The sequence below is a fragment of the Loxodonta africana genome, chromosome 3, assembly GCF_030014295.1.
Source record: "Loxodonta africana isolate mLoxAfr1 chromosome 3, mLoxAfr1.hap2, whole genome shotgun sequence".
Classification (NCBI taxonomy): domain Eukaryota; kingdom Metazoa; phylum Chordata; class Mammalia; order Proboscidea; family Elephantidae; genus Loxodonta; species Loxodonta africana.
The window spans coordinates 21,275,814-21,296,554 of NC_087344.1; the positions used below are offsets into that span (position 1 = coordinate 21,275,814).

Below are 20,741 nucleotides of genomic sequence, written 5' to 3' on the forward strand. Positions count from 1 at the left end.
TAAGTTACAAAGGAAAGAGAGAAGGGTTTATTATTATTAATCCCATCTGGGGGTAGCCTTGGGTTAGTTAAGTAGGAAGTCTAAAGCAGTGGTTCTCAACATGTTGTCCCCAAACCTAGCATCCAGGGATGGCTTCATGGGCCTGTGACCCACTCCCTTGGTTTAATGCTCTCAAATTTTTGAACAAGGTACCACGACATTATGCACTTGTCCCCAAAATTATACAGCTGGTCCTGCAGCAGTCTGAGCGTCACCTGGAGAATTCTTTGATATGTAATTTCTCTGGGTTAACCTTAGACCTGCTGAATCAGAAACAGTGGATGGAGCCCAGAAATCTATGGGGATTTTTTTTTTTTTTTATGGTTGATTTTTGTTATTTCCTCAGAAATCCATCTTTTAAGAAGCCCTCCAGGTGACCCTGGTGCATGCTAAAAATTGAGAAACCAAAAAAAAAAAAAAAAAAACAAACAGTTGCTCTCCAGTAGACTTTGACTCATGTCAGCCCTATGCCTGTCAGAGTAGAACTGTGCTCCACAGGGTTTTCAATGGCTGATTTCTGTGGAAGTAGATCACCAGGCCTGTTTCCCAAGGTTCTTTTAGGTGGACTCAAACCTCCAACCTTTTGGCTAGCAGTGAGTGCTTTAACCATTTGATCCACCCAGGGACTCACCACCAAAAGTTACTCCCTTATACATCAGATACCTCCCAACTTTTTGTTATCATCTTGGCATATCTCCAAGTCCCCAAGCAGTGGATTTGGAATTGCTCCTGACTCTGCTGACCCCTTTCTCTCAACCTAGAATTACAGGCACTGATTTCTTACTCAGAGCAATCAGTATTTTCTAAAAGGTTCTAAACACTCAAGGCCATTCTGATACCTCCTCTTTCTTCCCACGAAAGGCAGGAGGGGATCCATGGGCTGCACCAACACATTCCTGATTTTGGACTCACACCTTTAGGGAAGACACTGAGATTCAGGGTAAGAAGATTAGTCTCCCTAGTCCACTTGCTCCTTGATATGATCAAGGGTCCTAGTGGAATTTTCAAAATGGTTTTCCTTCCTCAGAAATCACAGGTGTTGCCTTGAGGATGTTCTCCCTTCCACCTTCCTCCTCCTCTTTAATTTTCTTGCCCTTTCCTATCATACCCTCTCCCCACACCACGTGCCCTTCTGGGCAAGCAATCATGTCAGGATCTCTGCTCACATCCTGGAAATAGTAACAACCAACAGCAAACCAGCTGCCATTGAGGTGACATAACTCCTAGCAACCCCACGTTTATCAGAGTAGAACTGTGTTCCACAGGGTTGTCAGTGGCTGAGTTTTCAGAAGTAGACTGTCAGGCCTTTCTTCCAAGGTCCCTCTGGGTGGACTCAAACCTCCAAGCTTTCTGTTAGCAGCTCTGGTAATAGCAATAGCAGTATAAATTGTATGAGCAATGGGCATGCACTCTGTGTGGAATGCTTAACTTTTTTTGTTTTCTTTTGTAGTTCTGGAAGGTAGGTACGCTATCATCACTCCCATTACACAAATGAGAAACTAAAGCTCAGGCAAGCTCAAGGATTTCACCCCTGGCTTTAGGCAGGATTTGGATCTAGTTTGGGCTTATGATACTCCATGTATTATGGATTGAATTGTGTCCCCTCAAAATCTGAGTTAGAATTCTAACCCCTATACCTGTGAGTGTAATTCCATTTAGGGACAGTCTTTGTTTTGTTAATGTCACCATATCAGTGTAGCATGTTTCCTAAACCAAATCACTTCTGAGTGATATGAAGAACAGCATAAAATACCCTTTGCTTTCAAGTGGATTCCCGCTCAGTGACAGTATAGGACAGAGTAGGACTGCCCCCTAGGGTTTCCAAGGCTGTAATCTTTGTTTTGTGACATTGGTGGAATCCCCACAGTGTGTCAGCACTCCCACCTTTCCCTTTCCACCTCAGGCTCTCTGTGTCCATTGTCCAGTTTTCCTGTCCCTTCCTGCTCTCTCATCTTTGCTTTTGGACAGGTGTTGCCCATTTGTTCTCATATACTTGATTGAGTTAAGAAGCATATTTCCAAGTGTGTTATTGTTTGTTTTATAGGACTGTCTGCTCATTCCCTGAATGGTGGACTTCAGGAGTGGCTTCAGATCTGTGTTAGCAAGGTGTCCTGGGGTCATACTCTCAGGGGTTCCTCCAGTCTCTGTCAGACCAGTAAGTCTGGTCTTTTTGTGTGAATTTGAGTTTTGTTCTACATTTTTCTCCTACTCTGTCCAGAATCCTCTCTTATAATCTCGGTTAGAGTGGTCAGTGCTGGTAACTGTCCAAGGCTGTCATCTTTACAAAAGCAAACTGCCATATCTTCTCCTATTGGGTGGCTGGTGGGTGTGAATCACTGCTGATCTTTTGGCTAGTAGCCAAGTACTTTACTGCCTGCACCACCAGGCTCCTACAAAGAGCAGCATCGACAAAGAGAAAGAAACGTAAATGGGAGAAGATAGATGCCACAGTGAGATCACTCAGGAACCAAGCAATGCCAGGGCTACAGAAGTTGAGAAAGGATCTTCCGCCGGAGCCAACAAAAAAGCTACTTCCCCTAGAGCTACTGCCCTGAATTTGGACTTCTAGCCTCCTGAACTGTGAGAAAGTGAACTTGTGTTCTTTGAATTCACCCACTTGTTCTATTCCTGATACAACAGCTCTAAGAAAACGGGATATCACACTTTAGAAATTTCTATAGCAGTGTTACTTAATGTGTGATTACCCAGACCAGCAGCATCAGTATCAGCTGGGAACTTGTCAGAGATGCAATTTCTTGGGTCCCAACCTGGACCTACTAAATCAGAAACTCCTAGGTAGAACCCAGAGATCTGTGTCTTAACAATCCCTTTGGGTGATTCTGATGTACACTAAGGTTCGGAGCTACTGTGCTACAGTAATGTGCTGTCTTTATGTAGAATAACCAACTCATCAATCTCCACCTCTCTTTTGTGCACCTGGCTCATGGAGCAGGGTGGCTGAGGACTGAGAGCTCTGGCCCTCATTATATTTTTACGCCAACACCTTGGGCTTCATGATGGATGGTTCATATATCTGCCCTGTTAGGAATGACTGGTAGAAAATGGGCCCTGTCAGGCCACCCAGTGGCTCATTTTGGCCTCCTTCAAAAGGTCCAAGGGTCACTCTTCCAGGATCCTGCAGGAGACTGAGGGGGCAGAGAAGGTATGATTCTAAGCCTTGGCCATAGTACAAATTCTGCCAGGAGACAACATTTAACCTTAGTCATTCTTGAAGTGGACTTTGATGAGATTCTACCAAGAGGGAGAAGAGGTAGTGTCTAACTATCCATGGATACAGTAAAATATTTCCTGATCTAAAACCCCCTGACTGAGGGACAAGGAAGAGGAAAGAGTGAGGGTGGGGTTCTAGTTCCTGAGAAGGGCATTCCCATTTGTGAAGTGTGAGAGAAGACGAACAGGTGATTTCTCAAAGCACCATGAAGGACCGGAGGATAAGTAAAACAACCCAGAAAGAGTTCCTTCAATATTTTAATGCAGAAAAATTGTAATGACAACCTTTCTTGCATTTTTTGATTTTCCCAATTTTTCTCCTTTCCATTCATGTTTCTAGAGTAGTCAGTGACTGTTGATGAAACAGATAACAACACACAAGTCAGGAAATTGAGGAAAACAAGGAACATTCTAATCCAAGCTCAACATTTTCTCTCCCATAAAGGCTACTACAATTATGTTGGTGTTGTTTGGTGTCATTGAGTTGGTTTTCAACTCATAGGGACCCCATGTGACAGAGTAGAACTGCCCTATGCTGTACTCTTGACTATAATCTTTACAGAAGCAAATCACTTTGTCTTTCTCTCATAGAGCCAAAGAGTGGTTTCGAATTACCAACCTCTCAGTTAGCAGCCAAGCACTTAACCATTGCTACACCAGGGCTCCTTACAACAGCTGTACTGCTATTAATAGAAATATAACAACAACAATAACAGCTAATAATTCTATTCACTATATCCCAAGCACTGAGACATTTTCTTGTTTAATGCACACGGCGTTTTATTCATTTGAAACATACAGGTGAACTTAATGTTCTACGTCACTGGCATGATAACCCCTCTTGAGGATGTGCCTGTCAAGTGGCCCAAATGTTACCACTGGCTAGTCAAACAACTCTCTTACTCAGCCAGAGGACAAAGGAAAAAAATGCTGGCTCCACACCTCTGCCCTCTCAAGACTTCATGTATTCCATCCTCCTTCCACTTCTGTTGTGAAAATGTGCCCTTCCAAAGCTCACATCCTAAGATGAATAGTTTTGTTTTGACTAAAGCAGAAAACTAGACATTTTCAATAATCAGGTGCATACCAGCTCTTAGACTCATTTTTGCTTGCAGATTTCTTGACTCAACCATGATATGGAGCTTCAGTGTTATGAGGTGGCAATTGCTGAGGGTCCATCACCCCCTAGGTACTAATGGCAGAGGCCAGATGGTGGAAGAACCTGAATGACAAAGTGAAGATTCCAAGTTTTATTTCAGTAGGACACCATTGTGGTGCTCCACAGGAATGTGCTAGGCCCTCAGAAGCTCCTTTGGGAAGATCACTCTGCAAAAATGCACAGGACCGGTGCATTCAGGCTTGTAAGGAATGGCAATGATTACAAAATCATCGCCACAAGGACATGTTCTAGAAGGTAGCTGCCAAGAAAACATATTCAAAAAGAAGTATACTGTAAAACGACTGAATGTCTAGACTCAGTCCACACATATGGCCCTAAGCTTCTTAGCAGCCAAAGAAATGATAAAAACATGTAATTACAAGAGAAAATAAACTCGTTATTCAGAAAAAAAAAGCACAGCAGTCCTTTTTTTGTAAAGTCCAGACAGGAATTTCCTCTATGTGCCTAATATTCGCACAGTAAACTCAATGGAGATTCAGTTGGCCTTTTCCTATAATGTCCCTCACTGTAGGCTAATAACAAACGAAAAATCACAATTCTACTGACTGAAACAATTCTTTCTAAATAGACGGGCTTCAATGGTGAGGTTTGATCTAACTGTAAAATACAGAATATTTGAAGGACCTGGTTTATGATGTTATTGTTCACAAGGAGGCAGCAGAGAATCTGGGATTATAATTTCCAGCAACAACTGAGATTTGAAATTATGAGCAAACTCGGATACTCTCAAGTTAACTACAGAGTTAAAACTCTTTGAGAAAATGAAGTCATCTAACCAGTTTTGAGAGTCGCTGGGTGGTGCAAAGGGATACCCGGTGGTTCGGTGATTAAGAGCTGAGCTGCTAACCAAAAGATTGGCTGTTAACCAAAAATGGGCAGTTCAAACCCACCAGCCGCTCCATGGGAGAAAGATGTGACAGGCTGCTTCCGTAAAGATCACAGCCTTGGAAATCCTATGAGGCCGTTCTACTCTGTCGTATGGGTTGCTATGAGTTGGAATCAACTCAACACCAAAGGGTTGGGTTATGTGGTGCAAACAATAAACCAAAAGGTTGGAGGTTCAAATTCAGAGATGCTTCAAAAGAAAGGGCTGGTGATCTACCTCCAAAAAATCAGCCTTTGGAAACCCTGTGGAGCACAGTTCTACCCTGACAAACATGGGATGGCCATGAGTTTGAATCAGCTCAACAGGTTTTTTTTTTTTTTTTCTGAACCAGGTGTGATGCTATATTAAGAGACTATTAGAATTGAATCCTAGATGTAAAAATACTGTGCAGCCTTGATGGTTCCTAAAAAATAAAACAAGACATGTTTCCTTTTTTGTACTATAACACTAGAAAAATATATGATATATGGAAGCTGCTCAAAAAAAATATTCGGTGAAGGAAGGAAATAAGTAGAGGAAACTGAGGGAAAGAATTATTTCAATATTACTAGAATTTAAAGCATTAAAAAATTTCATTCAATGTGTCTGCTTCACTTTGCTTCAGACCCATCAACAACATGAAATCAGCAAACCACACAGGTGTCTCAGGATTCCTCCTTCTGGGCCTCTCTGAGGATCCGGAAGTGCAGCCCTTACTCTTTGGACTCTTCCTGTCCATGTACCTGGTCACTGTGCTTGGGAATCTGCTCATCATCCTGGCTGTCATCTCTGACTCCCACCTCCACACCCCCATGTACTTCTTCCTCTCCAACTTGTCCTTTGTCGACATCTCTTTCACCTCCACCACAGTCCCCAAGATGCTGGTAAACATCCAGACAGAGAACAGAGCCGTCAGTTACACAGGCTGCCTTACTCAGGTCTATTTTTTCTTGGTTTTTATATGTATGGAAAATTACTCCTGACAGTGATGGCCTATGACCGGTTTGTGGCCATCTGCCACCCTCTGTATTACACGGTCATCATGAGCCCCTGCCTCTGTGGCCTGTTGATTCTACTCTCCTTCTTCATTAGCATCATGAACGCCTTGCTCCAGAGTCTGATGGTGTTGCATCTGTCCTTCTGCACAGACCTAGAAATCCCTCACTCCTTTTGTGAACTTGCTCAGATCCTCAAGCTGCCCTGTTCTGATACCCTCATCAATAGCATCCTCGTGTACTTAGTGACTAGCCTCCTGGGGGTGGGGTCTCTCTCTGGGATCATTTTCTCTTACATTCGAATCTTCTCCTCCATCCTAAGAATCCCATCAACTGGTGGCAGGTATAAGGCTTTTTCCACCTGTGGGTCTCACCTGTCTGTTGTTTCCTTATTCTACGGGACCTGTGTTGGGGTCTACCTTAGCTCTGCAGCTACTCTGTCCTCTAGGAGGAGAGCAGCGGCCTCAGTCATGTACACCGTGGTCACTCCTATGATGAACCCCTTTATCTACAGCTTGAGGAATAGGGACATGAAAGGGGCCGTCAGAAAACTTATCTCTGCAACACCTTCCTGTTTTTGACTGTGTCATTTGCCTTGGATGTGGGCTTCTAGAACAAGTGTCAAAAGAAATGAAATACTGCATATGCCAGAGACCCTGATGCTTCTATAATTCAGTTTTTCCAGCAAAGTAGTTAATTCAAGGGCTGTCAAGGCAAATAGCTTTGTGTTGAATCCTGCTTTTTTATGTCTTACTAAAACCAAAACCAAGCCTGTTCCTACAAAGTTGATTCCGACTCATGGCAACTCCATGTGTTACAGAAAAAAACTGTTCCATGGGGTTCTCTTGGCTGTAAGCTTTATGGAAGAGGATCACCTGGACTTTCTTCCATGTTGCTGCTAGGTGGGTTTGAACTGCCAATGTTTAGGTTAGTAGTTGAGCACAAATTGTTTGCACTACCCATGTATTGAGTAACAACTCTCTGAGTTCTGTTTCCACCTCTATAAAAAGAACAGAGTCATAGTGCATCCTTACTGGTGATATTAGGAATGTTAACTGAGATAGTTCAATATATTATATAGTAAAACGTGTGAGAGCTGGAACCTGTTGAAGGTGGAAACCTGTAAAAGAGGGAAAACCCAAGTATTTTCCATAAGGAGAGAGCAATAGAGAAGTGGTAATCAACACCCTGTCAAAGGTGGAAAACTCGTGAGGCCCAAAACAACAAGGCAACCCCATCAAGATCAAGCTCTTACAGGTTTCACTGTACATATGCAGCAATTTGTCGGTATTAAAGACTTGTAAAATTAAACAAGGAGAGAGGAGAGAGGGCGGAGCTCTCTATACTTTCTCCTCAATTTTTCTGTAAGCCTAAAACTACTCTAAAAATAGTTTCTTTTAATGAATTTTTAAAAATAAATGAGTAATTCTCAGCTGTGCAATCCTCAGGTTAGTGAGCCTTCTTCAGTAGACACTCAGTTGCTTCCACTTTAATGTATTGATTAAATCAACCCTCACTTCACCCTCTCCTCTTTGAGTTATGCTCATTTTCCTCTTTGTCCTCATTTCTGTTAGAATCTATACAGGGAAATGTATTTGAATGAAGCCATTTGGGATTTCTTATTAACCCACCCAGCCCTGTTGCTGTTGAGTCATTTCTGATTTATAGTGATCCTGTTTTTGTAGGCCAGAGCAGAACTGCCCCATAGGGTTTCCAAGGAGCAGCTGGTGGCTTTGAACTGCTGACCTTTTGGTCAGCAGCCATGACTCTTAACCACTGCACCGCGAGGAGTCCTATTAACCTGCAACATTTATCCATGAGTGCACTTCTTACTATCCAAATGTATGGAGCTTCTCTTTTCATCCTTTTGTTAGTGATTTCTAGCAGAGTTGCCTTGTGGTCAGAGAACATAGTTTGTATCATTTTAATTCTTTGAAATTTATTGAGACTTGCCTTACGCTGTATATGTGGTCAAAGATAGTAAATGTTCTGTTTCTGCTGGAAAATAAAAGTGTATCCTATGATTATGGGGTGCATCATTCTATATATCTCCAATAGGTCAAGTTTGTTTGCTGTTCTCGTTATCTGCCATCATATAAGCCACGGAGACATGGCACCCCTTGCAAAAGAGAAGAAACCACCCCCCATCCCTACGATGGGTTACAGATGGGACCCTTGGATCCATACTGTTTTCACTGGCTGATTTTCTGCAAGTTTGTTAATCATCTTCAAATCTTGTTTCTTTTTACTGATTTTTGATCTGGTGATTGTATCCACTGTGGAGCAATATGTTTTAAAAGCACTTAAATGATTTTGAATCCGTCTGTGGAAACCCTGGTGGTATAGTGGTTGAGTTTGGCTCCTAACCAAAAGGACAGCAGTTCAAATTCACCAAGCACGCCTTGGAAACCCTGTGGGGCAGTTCTACTCTGACCTAGAGGGTTGCTATGAGTTGGAATTGGCCTTGGTTTGGTTTTTTTTTTTAATCTTTATTTCTCCTTGTAGTTCAATTAACGTACCATTAAATCAAACCAAACTAGTTTTCACTAAGTCAATTCTGACTCATAGCGACCCTCTAGTACAGAGTAGAACTGCCCCATAGGGTTTCCAAGGAGCAGCTGGTGGATTCAAACTGCAGCAGTAGCACTTAAACACCACACCACCAGGGCCCAATGTGCCATTAAGTGAGTGAAAATTCAAAATTGTTACATCTTCCCGGTGTGTTGAATCTTTTATCTTAATGAGGTTACCTTTTTTATCTCTGGGTATGTTCTTGCATTAAAGTCTACTTCATCCGATATTACCAGAAAACAACAAACAAACCCATTGCATTCAGGTGGATTCCTCATAGCGACTCTAGAGGACAGAGTAGAACTTCCCATAGTTTCCAAGGAGCCCCTGGAGGATCTGAACTGCCGATGTTTTGGTTAGTAGTCATAGGTCTTAACCACTGCGCCCCCAGGGTTTCCCATCTGATAGTAGCATACTGTAATTAGACAAGCTTTTCTGGGCCCTCTAGGTGATGGAAAATATGGCAGTAATCCATGCAGTGGCTAGACGGCTCCCAAAATAACCAGTTGCCTTCAAGTCAACGCTGACTCATAGTGACCCCATATGTGTCAGAGTAGAACTGTGCTCCATAGTGTTTTCAGTGGCTGAATTTTCCAGAAGTAGATTGCCAGACCTTTCTTCCCAGGTGCCTCTGGATGGACTCTAACCTTCAACCTTTCAATTAGCAGTCAAGCTCATTAAGTATTTACACCTCTCAGGGACTCAGGTTAGTCCCTGGTTCTCCTCTATTCTGAAGACACATTGCGTTGTGGGCCCAGCCCAAAATAGGGAGTCCCTGACTCTGACTCTGACTTTAAACCTGTGGATTCCTAAAACCCCTCAGCTGCCTCGCCTAGACCAACTCAAGGGTAAAACCAACCACCCTGATGTCTGGCTCGCCTCTCTGAATCCCCATCCTGGTCTCATTGCAGTAATTTCTTACTATCATTGAGCTTTTTAAGTGCTTTTCAGTTCCATTTTTTCTGATACAGAAATCTTAAATGAAAAGCAACTGTTTGTTCTTATCATATTCTTTCTTGATTTAAAAGTTTATTCGAACATCGCCTTTCTTAGTGGGGTCCTTGATATTTTGTGATGTTTATGGAAATGCTGATTACTATATCTTGCCTCAAGTAATAGAATTTTGAACCCCAAGATCTTTGCACCCTAGGGTTACACCCATGGTTATGTTATGTTACACGGTAAGAGGGACTTTGCAGATGCAGCAGTATTGTTGTTGCTCTGTGCCATCAAGCTCATTCTGACACATGGTGAACCTATATGGCAGACTAGAACTGTTCTATAGGGTTTCCTAGCCTGTAATCTTTATAGGTGCAGACCACCAGATCTTTTCTCCCGTGGAGTTGCTGGTAGGTTCAAATCGCCTTTTGTTTAGCAGTAGAGCGCTTAACCATTGCACCACCAAGGATCCTTTGGCAACAGTATTACAATAGCCAAAAGGGAAAACAACCCAAATGGCCATCAACAGATGAATGCGTAAACAAATTATGGCCTATATATACAATGAAATATTATTCAACCATCAAGAGAAATAAAGTTCTGATACTGAAGCCTAGATACAACGCGGATGAACTTCAAAAACACAATGCTAAGTGAATGCAGCCGGACACAAAACATGATATATTGTATGATTCCATATATATGAACTATCCGGAGCAGGTAAATCCATAGAAACAGAATACAGATTGGTGGTTAGCAGAAGCAAGGGAAAGGGGAATGGACAGTTATTGCTTAACGAGTACAAGGCTTTCCGTTGTTGTTGTCAGGTGCCCTCGAGTCAGTTCCGACTCACAGCAAACCTATGTGTAACAGAACAAAACACTGCCCAATTCTGTGCCATCCTCACAATTGTTGCTAAGTTTGAGCCCATTGTTGAAAAATAGGTATAATAAAGACTCTGTCAGTTTGTTGTATTGTGGTGGCTGGTGTGTTGCTATCATGCTGAAAGTTATGCCACCAGTATTTCAAATACCAGCAGGGCTTCTCCCAGAGTGAGACAAACTAGGAAGAAAGGCCTGGTGATCTACTTCTGAAAAGTAGCCAATAAAAATCCTACGGATTACAACACAGTATTGTCCAATATAGAGCTGAAAGATGATCCTCCTGGTTGACCGGCACTCAAAATACACAGTGGCCAAATCAATCATACACAACAATGGACTCGAGCATACCAACGGTCGTGAAGATGGTGCAGGACCCAATGACGTTTTGCTCTGTTTTACAAGGGAACTGCCGTGAGTCAGAGCCTAATCAAGAGTAGCTAGCAACAACAGGAAGACATTCAATGTCATACAACTAACCTATTCTTCCTCAAAATTTCCCCCTAGAAGTAGACTTCATTGATGATTCTTGCCTAATCCAATCTTTCCATCTCTAGCACTCCTTGCACACTTACCAATTAGTCCTCAGCATTTTACTACAAGTACAAGCTCTCTCTTCTCCCCATCGATTGATTTACCTATTTATTGTTGGTATGGACTCATGAGTTACTATTTTTTCCAATGGTTTGTTCCTCTTTGCTGTACTCAATGTGGTGTTCAAATTGTATCAGATTAGGCCCTTCATGCTGGCTCCTGTATCGTTGTGATGTGTCCCATCATATTTTTCATCACTCCTTTACTTCTTGGAAAAACCTGGTTGCATAGTGGTTAAGTTCTATAGCTGGCAACCAAAAGGATGGCTGTTCAAATTCACCATGTGCTCCTTGAAAACCCTATGGGGCAGTTCTACTCTGTCCTATAAGGTCAACATGAGTCGGAATCAACTCGACAGCAATGGGTTTGTTTTTGCATTTTTTACTTCCTGACATAATAAGATGTTGCAGGCTAATCTCGAACCTAACCTGCCCCAGCTCTGAAATCAACCATCTTTCTGCAACCTTTCTTTTTAGTGTGAAATGGAATTAGAGACCAAGATCTAGGTTTGCTCATTGCCACTGAGGTAAACTTGCTTCTTGGCACTTTCAGAGGACAGAACAGGGAAACAGTGTAAAAACAGTATGGGGGCAGTGTCTACCTCCTCTAACATCACAGGGGAGAAGGAGAATAAAGATCAATAGCCCAAGGCTGATTCTTATGAGGCAGAGATCAGATATGCTTCCTCTGTCTGCCATCTTTACCGATTCTGACACCTTCCCTCCCACGACACTGTCTACTTCTCTGTTGGTTTCAATAATTCATTGCAATGGCCATACAGAACTCACAGACAATAGCCATGATTATGGGGTTTATTAGGGAATTTACAGTTACAATTCAGGTTTAGGAATGCTCAGGATACAATTGTTCCAACAGGACAGCCTCTTGCCAGCCATGCTTGCAGGCAGTTCTCTCTGGCCCTCAGCCTCTTCCCTGCTAGGGCAAGTGCTACAAAGCTCTTTTAGCTCTGATGATAAGTGTCCAGAGGAACCCTACCCCACCAACAAGCCTCCCTCTCTAGGTTCTCAGCTTTCTCACTCCGTGGGCCAGGAAGCCTAACACCCCGTCTCCTGCCATGAAATCTCTCTCTCCCTCTGTCTCCTGGTAATAGCAGCTTCTCAGCGGAGGGATCCCCGGTCTCTCTAGTCCTGCCTCTTCTTCCTTGGTGGTGGTGGGATCATCTCTCTGCTCTGGAATTGGCTCTCTTTTAAGGTAAAACTGACCAATCCCCTTGGTGGGCCACAGTTAATTTACCTTATTTGCACAGTTCCACCCAATCACTTGGGTGGGAGTTACAAAACCCTGGCAAGAAAGGCCACACAAAAGTGATCCATCGCACCACACTAGCATGTATGTACACATATACATGCACATATTTGTGAACATGAACACATGTTGTTGTTGTTTTTAGGTGCTGTCGAATGGATTCCAATTCAGCAACACTACGTACAACTGAATGAAACACTACCCAGCCCTTCACCATCATACATATAGTCCAGCTTCTCGAATTATTTGCTCAGCATACGTGTGTACATACATATATGCATTTAGCAGTGATGACTTCACATTAATACTTCCAATTTCAATCCTCCTCCCCAGCACACACAGGGTTCTTTCTTGGTCTCCAATTTCTGTGTGGATTGTAGAGACCTTGACTTATTCTTCTTTGAATCAAATTCTGACACACTGTAAGATTTCCATATATGTGTTTTTATGTTGTTAGGTGCCAACAAGTCAGTTCCTACTCTTAGCGACACTGCTTATAACAAAACTAAGCATTGCCGAGTTCTGTACCATCCTCATGGTCATTGTTATGCTTTCAGCCCTTTGGCCACTGGGTCAATCCCTCTCATTGAGGGTATTGTTCTCTTTCACTGACCCTGTAATTTACCAGGGATGATGACCTTCTTCATGGACTGGTCCTAAGACAGGAAGCAAAGGCCCTGAGAAAGGAGGGCGTCTTTTTGAGAAACAGCAAAGAGACTACTGTGGTTAGAGGGGAAGCAAGTAAAAGAGAAATAGACTATACCGTCAGAGAGGTAATAGGGGGTTGAGTGTGGCACCTAGAGCCTTAGTAAGACAGAGAACAAAGGGGCCCCCAAAGCTGCAAACAAAGTAACAAGAAATGGGCCAGGGCACCGAAACAAAGCCATTCCCCAGAACAGTGGGGTAGAGTATCTAAAAATAGCCCAGAAACTTCTTTAAAGTTGCCTTTGAGAAGCAGCTGGAGAAAACCAGGCCCAGGGACATGTGTTGAATATCCACCTGTGACCCCTGTGTGACCTCTCACCAGGGGCAGTGAGGGGCAGCGGCCCCAGCCAGGGAATCGAAGCCGGGATGCCAGGGACTTCACAGTTGTGACACCCCATAATAAGTCCTTCTACAAATAACAGAGGCCTCCAGGACAGGAGCCATCTTGGAAAGCTCATGGGCCTGTACCTTAGTTAACATATCCCAGCCTGTGGCTATGAATAAACGAAACTTTTCTTGCCCAAGAACTTTTAAAATTTCAGGCCTGTCTTTTGTTCTGAGACGGGGGTATGCCTTGCCCTAGGCCCTACTCGTCTCTGCTTGCAAGCCTCTTCAATAAAGCTTTGCTTCTGTGGAAAACTCTACGTGCCTTACTTGGTCATTCTTGACCAGTGAGAGCCAAGAACATTATTCTGGTAACATTTCCAAAATAGGATACAGAGTGTTTCAGATATTTCCTATTTATGTACATATTTTGGTATACATTAGGAAATATATTGCCAGCACACGCAAAAATATCCTCTGCTCAGGATTAACCAAAAAACCAGTTGTCTTTGAGCTGACTCTGACTCATGGCAACCCCATGTGTGTCAGAGTAGAACTGTGCCCCATAGGGTTTTCAGTGCTGATTTTTGGGAAGTAGATCACCAAGCATTTCTTCTGAGGCACCTCTGGGTGAACGTGAACCTCCAACCTTTTGGTTAGCAGCTGGGTTAACCATTTGTACCACCCAGAGACTCCTTCCTCAGGATTAACCAAAACCAAAAATCTGTTGCCATGTACTTGATTCTGACTCATAGCAACCGTTTCACACAGACTAGAGCTGCCCCCACTGGGTTTCCAAAAGTCTGATCTTTACAAAATAAGATGTCACATCTTTCTCCCATGGAGTGGCTGGTGGGTTTGAACTACCAACCTTTCAGTTAGCAGCCAGACACTTACCCACTAAGCCCCCAGGGATCCTTTGTTCATGATTAGGCTGAGTTAAAAATCCAGGTTGATTAAGAGTCACTTTTATGTGGGTGAGTGTATTGGTGACAATCATAATGATGGTTCAAAAATTAACGATGTTTGAGCAACTGCCTCCTGCAAAAGCACTTGGTGAAAGGTTCCCTGCTCTTCAGTACCTGGATCAGCCTCTTGCTGTGACCTTCAACTCTGGAGCACAACAGAGGCAGGTCATTAGGGCCACTGGTTCCCTTTTTTGTGCTGTAGGACTGGGATGATGGGACAACAATTTGGCTAATGAGGAGCTTTGGAGATAAGGACTCCAGGGCTAGAAAAATCTGTAAATTGACCCTCTCTTTTCTGTCAACACAACCTCACCACTGCCACACCAGAAAGGAAGACAACTTCTCTCCTCCCAGGGAAAGTGCCTTCTCCATAAACTCCACTCATGACTGTCTCCTTGAGGTTGGTTGATCTGTCTTCAGTATTCACAACCTTGGAAGAAACTCAGCCCTGTGACTCTCCCTGGGACAACTGTGGAGATACAGAAATTCCTTGTAAGTTACAAAGGAAAGAAAGTAGGCTTTATTATTATTAATCCCATTCTGGGGATAGTCTCGGGTTAGTTAAGTACGAAGCCTAAAGCAGTGGTTCTCACGATGTTGTCCGCATACCCAGCATCCAGGGATGGCTTCGTGGGCTTGTGACCCACTCTCTTGCTTTAATGCTCTGCTGTCACCATCTTGACATTTTTGAACAAGGGACCATGACATTATGCACTTGTCCCCAAAATTATGTAGCTGGTCCTGCAGTAGCCTGAGCATCACCAGGAGAGTTCTTTGAAATGTAATTTCTCGGGTGCTGAATCAGATACGGGGGATGGAGCCCAGAAATCTTTGGATTTTTTTTTTTTTGGTTGATTTTTGTTATTTCTTCAGAAATCGGTCTTTTAAGAAGCCGTCCAGGTGCCTCTGATGCATGCTAAAAATTGAGAAACCAATAAATAAATAAATAACGATTGCTGTCCAGTCAGCTCCAACTCATGGCAGCTCCATGTGTGTCAGAGTAGAACTGTGCTCCACAGGGTTTTCGATGGCTGATTTTTGTGGAAGTAGATCAATAGGCCTTTTCCGCAAGGTGATTTTGGTAGACTCAAACCTCCTACCTTTTGGCTAGCTGTGAGTGCTTTAACCATTTGATCCACCCAGGGACTCATCACCTAAAGTTAATGCCTTATACATCAGACAGCTCCCAACTTTTCATTAGCTTCTTGGCATATTTCCAAGTTCTCAGACAGTGGATTTGCAATTGCTCCTGACTCTGCTGACCCTTTATCTCAACCTAGAATTGCAGGCACTGATTTCTTCCTCAGAGGAATCAGTACTTTCTAAAAGGTTCTAAACACTCAAGGCCATTCTGATGCCTCCCCTTACATCCCAGGAAAGGCAGGAGGGGACCCATGGGCTGCACCGTCACAGTACTGATTTTGGACTCACACCTTTAGGGGGGCGTTGAGATTCAGGGTAGGAAGATTAGTCTCCCAAGTCTACTTGCTCCTTGATATGATCAAGAGTCCTGGTGGAATTTTCAAAACAGACTTCTTTTCCTCACAATTCGGAAGTGTTGCCTTGAGGATGTTCTCTCTTCTACCTTCCTCCTCCTCTTTAACCTTCCTGCCCTTTCCTATCATACCCTCTCCCCACACCACGTGCCCTTCTAGGGGAGGTATCATGTCAGGATCTCTGGTCACATCCTGCTTATAGTAATAACCGAAAGCAAATCAGGTGCCATTGAGTTGGCTCAACTCTTAGTGACCCCACGTGTATCAGAGTAGAAGTGTTCTCCATGGGGTTTTCAGTGACTGAGTTTACAGAAGTGGATTGTCAGAGCTTTCTTCTGAGGTACTCTGGGTGGCCTCGAACCTCCAACCTTTCTGTTAGCAGCTCAATAGCAGTATAAAAAATATGAGCAATGGGTGTGCACTCTGTGTAGTGTGCTTGACTTTTCCTTTTCATCTGTAGTTCTGGAAGGTAGGTACTCTATCATCATTCCCATTACACAGATTAGAAACTAAAGCTCAGGCAGGCTCAAGGATTTCACCCCTGGCTTTAGACAGGATTTGGATCTAGATAGGGCTTATGATACTCCATGTATTATGGATTGAATTGTGTCCCCTCAAAATAGGAGTAGAATTATAACCCCTGTACCTCTGAGTGTAATTCCATTTGGGGACAGTCTTTTCTTTGTTTTGTTAATGTCACCAGATCAGTGTACTGTGTTTCCTAAACCAAATCACTTCCGAGTGATATGAAGAACAGCATAAAAAACCCTTTGCTTTCAAGTGGATTCTCACTCAGTGACCCTGTAGGACAGAGTAGAACTGCCCCCTAGGGTTTCCAAGGCTGTAACCTTTTTTTCACATTCAGAAATTTATACACAAATTGTTTTGTTACGTTGGTTGCAATCCCTACAATGTGTCAGCACTCCCACCTTTCCTTTGAACCCCAGGTTCTCCGTGTCCATTTGTCCAGTTTTCCCGTCCCTTCCTGCCCTCTCATCTTTGCTGTTGGACAGGTGTTGCCCATTTGTTCTCATTTACTTGACTGAATTAACAAGCATGTTCTCAATGTGTTATTGTTTGTTTTATAGGTCTGTTTAATCTTTGGCTGAATGGTGGGTTTCAGGAGTGGCTTCAAATCTGAGTTATTAAGGTGGCCTGGGGTCATACTCCTTTGCGTTCCACCAGTCTCTGTCAGAGCAGTAAGTCTGGTCTTTTTTTGTGAATTTGTGTTTTTTTCTACATTTTTCTCCTACTCTATCCAGAATCCTCTGTTATGATCCCTGTCAGAGTGGTCAGTAATGGTAGCTGTGCAAGACTGTAATCTTTACAAAAGCAAACTGCCATATCTTCTCCCATTGAGTGGCTGGTGGGTGTCAATCACCGCTGAGGTTCTGGTTACTAGCCAAGCACTTTAACCCCTGCACCACCAGGCTCCTACAAAAAGCAGCATCGACAAAGAGAAAGAAACGTAAATGGGGGAAGATAGATGCCACAGTGACACCACTCAGGAACCAAGCAATGCCAGGGCTACAGAAGCTGACAAAGGATCTTTCCCCAGAGCCAACAGAGAGAGCACCTTCCCCTACAGCTGCTGCCCTGAATGTGGACTTCTAGCCTCCTAAACTATGAGGAAGTGAAATTCTGTTCTGTAAAGGCACCCACTTGTATTCCTGTTACAGCAGCTCTAAGAAGCCCGGACATCACCCTTTAGAAATTTCTACAGCAGTGTTTCTCAAGGTGTGATTACCCAGACCAGCAGCATCAGTATCACCTAGGAATTTGTTAGAATTGCAAATTCTTGGGTCCCAACATGGACCTACTAAATCAGAAACTCTTAGGTAGAACCCAGAGATCTGTATCTTAACAATCCCCTTGGGTGATTCTGGTGCGCACTAAGGTTCGGAGCTACTGTGCTATAGTAATGTGCTGTCTTTATGGAGAATAACCAACTCATCAATCTCCACCTCTCTTTTGTCCACCTGGCTCATGGAGCAGGGAGGCTGGGGACTGAGAGCTCTGGGTCTCATTATCTTTTTACTCTAACTCCTTGGGCTTTATGATGGATGCTTTATATATCTGCCTTCTTAAGAATGACTGGTAGATAATGGGCCCTGTCAGGCCACCCAGTGGTCCTTTCTGGCCTCCTTCAAAAGGTTCAAGGATCAGTCTTCCAGGATCTTGCAGTAGACTGAGGGGACAGAGAAGGTACGACTCTAAACCTCGGCTGTACTACAGATTCTGCCAGGACACAACATTCATCCCTAGTCATTCCTGAGCTGGACTTTGATGAGATTCTACCACGAGGAGGAGGAGGTAGGGTCTAATCTCCAAGGATGCAGTAAAATATTTCCTGATCTACAGCTCTGTGACTGAGGGACAAGGAAGAAGAAAATGTGAGGGTGGGGTTGTAGTTCCTGAGAAGGGCATTCCCCTCTGTGAAGTGTGAAAGAAGAGGAACAGCCGATTTCTCAAAGCACCATGAAGGACCAGAGCATAAGTAAAACAAGCCAGAAAGAGTTCCTTCAATATTTTAATGCAGAAAAAATTTTACTGACAACTTTTCTTGCATTTTGTAATTCTCCTAATTTTCATTGTTTCCATTCATGTTTCTAGAGTAGTTAGTGACTCTTGATGAAACAGATAACAATATATATGTCAGGAAACTGAGGAAAAAAAGGAACATTCTAATCCAAGCTCAACATTTTCTCTCCCATAAAGACTACTACAACTATGTTGGTGGTGTTGGGTGTCATCCAGTCAGTTTCCAACTCATAGCGACCCTATGTGACAGAGTAGAATGGCCCTGTGGGGTTTTCTTGGCTGTAATCTTTACACAAGCAGGTCATTTTGACTTTCTCCAATAGAGCCACAGAGCAGGTTCGAATTACCAACCTTTCATTTAGCAGACAAGCGCTTAACCATTGCACCACTGGGGCTCTTTACAACAGCTATACTGCAGTTAATAGAAATATAACCACAACAGTAATAGCTAATAATTCTATTCACTATATCCCAAGGGCTGAGATCTTTTTTTCTTTAATGCACACAGCATTTTATCCATTTTTAGGACACAGGTGAGCTTAACGTTCAGGGTGACTGGGTTCATAAATCCTCTCGAGGATGTGCCTGTCAAGTGTCCTAAATGTTACTATTGGCTACTCAAACAACTCTCTTACTCAGCCAGAGGACAAAGGAAAAAAATGCTGGCTCCACACCTCTGGCCTCTCAAGACTCCATACGTTCCATCCTCCTTCCACTTCTCTTGTGAAAATATGCCCTTCCAAAGCTCACATCCTGAGATGAATAGTTTTGTTTTGATTAAAGCAGAAAACAAGTCATTTTCAATAATTAGGTGCATACCAGCTCTTAGAATAGTATTTGCTTGCAGATTTCTTGACTGAACCATGGTATGTTGCTTCCGTTTTATGAGGTGGCAATTGCTGAGGGTCCATCACCCCCTAGGTACTAATGGCAGAGGCCAGATGGTAGAAGAACCTGAATGACAAAGTGAAGACTCCAAGTTTTATTTCGGTAGGACACCATGGAGGTGCTCCACAGGGATGTGCTAGGCCCTCAGAAGATCCTTTGGGAAGATCACTCTGCAAATATGCACAGGAGCAGTGCATTCAGGCTTGTTGGGAGTGGGGAATGATTACAAAATCATTGCCACAAGGACTTGTTCTAGAAGGTAGCTGCCAAGAAAACGTAGTCAAAAGAAATACACTGTAAAATGACTGTGAATTTCTAGACTCAGTCCACACATATGGCTCTAAGCTTCTTAGCAGCCAAATAAATGATAAAAACATGTAATTACAGGAAAAAAATGAACCTGTTATTCAGAAAAAAAGTACAGGAATCCTTTTTTGTAATGTCCAGACAGGAATTTCCACTGTGTCTGATATTTCTACAATAAACAAAACACAGCTTCGTTTGGCCTTTTCATATAACGTCCCTCACTGTAAGCTGATAACAAATGAAAAACCACAGTTGTACAAAAGCAGTTCTAGTGGCTGAAACAATTCTTTCAAAATAAACAGGCTTCAATGGTGAGGTTTGATCTAATTGTAAAATACAGAATATTTGAAGGACTGGGTTAATGATGTTATTGTTCCAAGGAGGCAGCAGAGAATCTGAGGTGATAATTTCCAGCAACACCTGAGATTTGAAATTATGAGCAAACTCAGATACTCTCAAGCTAACTACACAGTTAATACTCTTTGAGAAAATCAAGTCATCTAACGAGTTTTGAGTCACTGGGTAATGCAAAGGGATCCTTGGTGGCTCTCAGCTGCTATCCAAAAGATTGGTTTTTAACCAAAAGATGAGTGGTTCGAATCCACCAGCCACTCCATGGGAGAAGGATGTGGCAGTCTGCTTCCATAAAGATCACAGTCTTGGAAACCTTATGAGGCAGTTCTACTCTGGCCTATAGGTTGCTATGAACTAGAATCAACTCGACACCAACGGGTTGGGTTATGTGGTGCAAACAGTATAAATAAAAGGTTGGTGGTTCAAGTTCACCCAGAGATGCTTCAGAAAAAACGCCTGGTGATCTAATTTCAAAAAATCAGTCATTGAAAACCCTGTAGAGCACAGTTCTACTCTGACAAACATGCAGTGGCCATGAGTTCGAATCTGCTCGACTGTTTTTTTTTTCTGAACCAGGTGTGATGGTGTATTGTGAGAA

General features: G+C 43.0%; 1 pseudogene; it reads left to right on the forward strand.

Annotated features, from left to right (window-relative positions):
* Nucleotides 1-5,764: 5,764 nt before the first annotated feature.
* On the forward strand, nucleotides 5,765-8,401 carry LOC135230883 (olfactory receptor 7G3-like; annotated as a pseudogene).
* The last annotated feature ends 12,340 nt before the right edge of the window (nucleotides 8,402-20,741 follow it).